Consider the following 5,610-nt stretch of genomic DNA (forward strand, 5'->3'; position numbering starts at 1 on the left):
TCTGTCATCTTAATATAAGCATCATCCAACATTAATTAAGACATTAACCTCGCTAACATAGTCTAATTCTTTTAATAGGGAAACCTTACAAGTTTACCAAACAAAAATGATTTGTTTTTGACAACATATACCATAACCAAAAAAAATCTGCTAAACTAGGGTCTTGGTCTTATATATATATATATATATATTTATATCAATGTATGAGGTTCTTACAAAAGGACTTGGAGGAGAAAGCGTATGTTCTTACTAAGTCTTGAACCCATAATCAAGGATTATATTTCAATAACTTTGTAAATAAATACATATTTGTTGCATGAATTACACTCATTCTCTTAACATCACAAGGGACATAATGAATGACAAGACACTTTGCACTTATCTTATAGAAACTAACACAAAGACAAATGGGGATCGATGTGTGACAATGTGTATGACGGCAATAATAGTACGATCACCATTGTTACATTAGTGTCATGGTCATTTTTTTTTTGCCTGGTCATGGCACACATAAACTTTGAAGGGAACTTCTCATCATAGTTTTCACCCTTAATAAACATTTTAACCCATCATTAATCATCTATAAAATAGAATACTTTTAGACATATTTCCCTTTTTGTTAACCGTTTTTGCATCAATTCTATCACGTTATCAATGAATGGTTTAATCCATGAATGTATTTAGACCTTGTCTTTAGAGTTTGTGATACATTTTAAACATGTTCTTTTGTTTTCTTTTAAAAGTTTAAAAGACAAGAATAATAAAAAAAAATTGATGACATTTGAAAATAACTTATCATCATGCATTTTTAAAACCATCGTTGTTTTCCACAATTTTCTCAGTTTACATAGTCAAATGATATGATAAATTTTCATTTAAAAAACATTGTATCATGTTTAAAATAAAAATTAAACAAGATTACAGACCATTAGAAAAAGTATTTTTATCTATTGAGATTTGAAATTCACGTGTTATTGACTTTCTCGAATGCTTAATCCACATGAGGCAGGCATGCATTCTAATTGTTTGATTGCTTTTTTCATGTATTCTTTCTTCTTTTTGTAGGAAAAGATCCTTATTTATTAGTCTAAGTTGACAAAGCAAAGATATTTTGGAAACCTTGGGGTAGGTTTTTTTTTTTTCCCCCTGATTGCTTTTCTTGGGTTTTTTCCATTGTTATTATTTCACCCATGCTATTCTAGTTAAAACCATCTGTATTAATATTTAAATCTCGTTTCAAATTTAATTTTCAAAGGAAAAAGATTTTTATTTATTTTAGTCTAAGTTGACATAGTCAAATGATATTTTTGAGAATCCATTTGAAGCGTGCATGTTATAGAGTTTGTCTCTTTCTTTTTTGATACCTTCATCACTTCGACTTCTGAATAATTTTTATTTTGAATGAATTTTTTTCTTTCTTTTCTTGAGAGGTTATCTTTTCATATGTTAGACTTTCCCCATTGGAGAGAACTACTAGGCAATTTTGCCGCCAAGTCTTGTCAATCATTTATGCAAGTTGGATTATAATTTATTATCATTTTCTAAGGATAAAATACATTTCTTAAGTATTTAGAATTAAATTTGTTTTATAAACATTCACATTTATTTGAAGATAGTATTTTTAGCTCGAGTATAAAACTACGTGGGGTTCTAAAATTCTTTTAACTTGAAGTTGATATGCAACTCACTTCGTTGCATCTTCGTTGCATCAGTTGGCATGATAACTGGTTTCAAAATGATATGATTATGATCAATTTGATCAAGTAGGTCAAAAGCGAACATGTTAGACTTGAAAACCAGTGAACAGCTTAGACTTGAAAACCTCTAGTTCTTCATTAAAGGTATTTGGCTCTTTTTTTTTTGTTCAAATATTGTGTGTGATTAAATTCTATAACTCATTAGACACTCATTAAGAAAGCCCATCTAATTCCATTAAAGTTATTGAGAATGATTTTAACTCTAAGTCTGAATACTCATTTTGTGATGCATATTTAGGAGGATCAATATATTTAATTTTAAAATAAAATTAAATTAAATTAAAAAAACAGCAAAAAAACAAAACAAACCAAAAAGAGAGAAGTCATAAGACTTCGCTTTTCAAGATTCCCATTTTTTGGTCCTCACATCTCACACAACCAAAATGTCTGAAAGTGAAATCCAGTTGCTGTGCTAAACTCTAACATCTGTTAGCTCACCCAATATTCCTCCCTCATTCATCCCACATTCCACAAGTGCTTCTTCAGTGTGTGTGTTTTTTTCCCCTCCCTTGTATTCTTCATTGTTTGATGATAGAAGTAAAATACAATTGCTTAGCAGAACAAGCACATATTGTGCTCACAGATACAATCAGGTTTCGGGTGTGGATTGCCCTTTCAGCCACACTTAAAAACCAAGAGAGAGTTGGTTGCGATTTAAAGTTACATATCTCAATATTACTAATTTTGTTGCCAATATTAGCTAGGATATCAACTAAGTCAAGAGGCCATGGTTTCTTAGGTGTTGGGAGGAGATTAAAGACTGCCTCCATGATGCACCAAACTTGTTGTATCTGTATGTTGAGGAGATGTACTTGATCCACTCCATATTAGAGTCTCCATGTACCCTTTCAGTCCATTAGTGGAATTAAAGGTCCCTGTGGTGAAAAAGAAAAATTACCCCTTCCAGTGGAGGCCTCCACACAAGCATTACTGCAAGCATGAAAACAGGAAAATTAGTGTTACTCAAGTTGCTTAAAGCATTACACAAGAAAATATTAGTGGTCTAATTTTTGCATGGTCTATTGCTACCTCGCCAAGTGAAATATTTTCCAATCTTCATTGGTTGGATTGCCCTTGCTAAAGTCCATAATTTCCAAGAGAGAATGAGAGAGTTTGACAAGGGGTCTACATGGTTCGGTTGGTCGTTGCAACCTACGTCCACACGATGACACGAATGTGATTTGCTTCCTTAAGATTGATTGTAGTACATATTACATATTATAGTTACAAGAGTTCTGTGCAACATTAATCTTGGACTCTTACTCTAGAGTTTGAATTACACAAGTTATCTATTTGTGTTTGGTATGAACTATGTCTCTTGTGTGTACAACTCTGAGTCTAATATGCATGTGGATAATATGTAATCTACTGAAGTCTCTTAAGTAGTTGAGTTTAAGTCTAATTCTTGAAGCCTTGCATGCATAGAGGAGGTAGTTGAGTTTGAGTGGAGTTCTTGAAGCCTTGTATGCATGGAGTAGTGGCGGCTAGGGCAACCCTAGATTTGGCTAGGGTTGCTGTGGTTTTCCTGTTCACCCTCAAATTGTGAAAAAGAAAAATGATTCTTAACACACCCCCTTAAACTCAAGGGTAGAGATTAGACCTTGAGGTTGGACATCAAGATGTTGAACCGTTGATGGGAGAGAGGTTTAGTGAAGATGTCAACAAGCTAGTCTTTGGTGGAGAGAATCAAACTTGGAGGTCCCCTTTAGCAACCCTATCATGAACAAAATGGAAGTCTATCTTAACATGTTTGGTACATGCATGGAAGATAGGATTGACAACGAGATAGGTGGCTCCCACATTATCACACCAGAGAATTAGAGCGGAAGGCAGATATATTGATAATTTATGCAACAAAGACTGTAACTATGTAAACTTAGCAATGGCATTAACTAGAGCACGATATTCGGCCTCAGTACTTGAGAAGCTAACAGTGTTTTGCTTCTTAAAACTCCATGAGATAAGGTTACATCTAAAAAATATAGCATAATCACCAATAGATTTGTGATCATTAGGGTTGCCTGCCTAGTCAACATCCAAAAATGCAGATAAACTAAGCGGAGAGTCACGATGTATAGGAAGTCCTTGTGAGGAGGTTCCTTTTAAGTAGTGAATAATCTGTTTAATGGCAGATCAATGTTCAATTGTAGAAGAGTACATATGACAAATTTTATTTAGTGCAAATCGGATATTGGGCTTGGTCATGGTCGCATATTGTAGAGCATTGATGATACTGTGATACATCGTGGGATCAGCCATTAATTCCCCTGTAAACTTGCTTAACTTGTCAGTAGTAGCGACCGATGTAGAGAGTGGTTTGCAATCAGTCATATCTGCCTACTTGAGAAGATTTTGAATATACTGACTTTGAGACAAATGTAGACTAGTAAAAGAACGAGTAATAGACGTGCCCAAAAAATAACGAAGATGACCCAAATCCTTTAATGCAAAAACAAAGCCAAGATTTTTGAGAAACTGGGCCAACAGACTGTCAAAACTACCAATAATATCATCAACTTAGATCAACATAAAAATAATGCCATGAAGACTTCAGAAGATAAATAGTGAGGTGTCAATCTTGGACCCAACAAAACCACACTCAAGAAGATAAGGGCTAGGCCTATCAAAACAAGCTTGTGGGGCCTTCTTTAAACCATAAAGATAGCATCAAAGTTCGCATATATAATCAGGGTGATGTAGCAACAAAGACAGGAGGTTGCTTCATATAGATTATTTCGTTCAAAAAACCATGAAGAAAGGCATTATGAATATCCAGCTGTTTGATATACCAATAATGAGAGACTGCTAAGGCTAAGACCAGTTGAATAGTGGTAGGTTTTATTCACAGGACTAAAGGTTTCATAGTAGTCCAAGCCCTCCTATTGATTGAACCCTTTTGCCACCAGGCGGGTTTTGTACCTATCAGTGAAGCCATTTGCCTTGAGTTTGACCCAAACCCCATTTGCAGCCAATAACATTGTGAGAGGGAAATAGCGGAACTAAAGACCAAGTTCTATTCTTCAATAAAGCAGCAAATTCTTTATCCATAGTTTTCCGCCAGTAAGGGTATTTGTTGGCAATGGTAAAGAGGTAGGCTCTAGGTGGGGATGTTCAAGTTGGGAAGAAGAGATAGAGGAGAGTCTTAGGTTTTGCTTTTGATCTTATAATCATGGGATGAGTATTAACCATAGGATGAGAGGTAGAGAAAGGTAGGGGTTCACTAGAGTCGTGGGGAAGATCAATGTAAGGTTAATAGGAGATTCGTTCAAGGTAGGGGAAGGTAAAGATGGTTCAGTCAGGGTAGGAGATGGGGGAGTCAGTTCGGCAAAGGGAGAGACTCCATAACTCGTGGGGGTTGTAGGGACCTAGTAAGAGGAGGGGAATAGGACTCTCCAGGAAATGCCAATCTGGGTGGAGGTCCTAAGATGGAGGTAAGTGTTGGATTGGGAGTGGAGTCGTGCAATTTTGGAGGAGGCCCTAAAAGGGAGGAAAGTGTTGGGGGTAGGGGATGGGGTTACCTCACTAGCAAGGAAAGGAAATTGCCACTTATCAAAGAGAACATGGCGAGAAAACATAATTTTACTGTTGGCTGGATTGTAAAACTTATAACCTTTACGGTGGGAACTATATCCCAAGAAGACATGCAAAGTATATCGAAATTCCAACTTGTTCTTGTTATAAAGCCTCAAACATGGGTAGCAAGCACAACCAAAAGTCCTCAAAGTGTCATAGTCAAGCTAGATTCTAAATAACTAAAGTGAGAAGAAGTATTGTGTAACACTTGGGTAGGTAATTGATTTATCAAAAAAACAACAGTTTTAGAAGCATGCATCCAAACTTCTTAGGACAAGAG

The sequence above is a fragment of the Hakea prostrata genome, chromosome 4 (assembly GCF_041222555.1).
Source record: "Hakea prostrata isolate BN-2017 chromosome 4, UWA_Hpros_2, whole genome shotgun sequence".
Taxonomy (NCBI): domain Eukaryota; kingdom Viridiplantae; phylum Streptophyta; class Magnoliopsida; order Proteales; family Proteaceae; genus Hakea; species Hakea prostrata.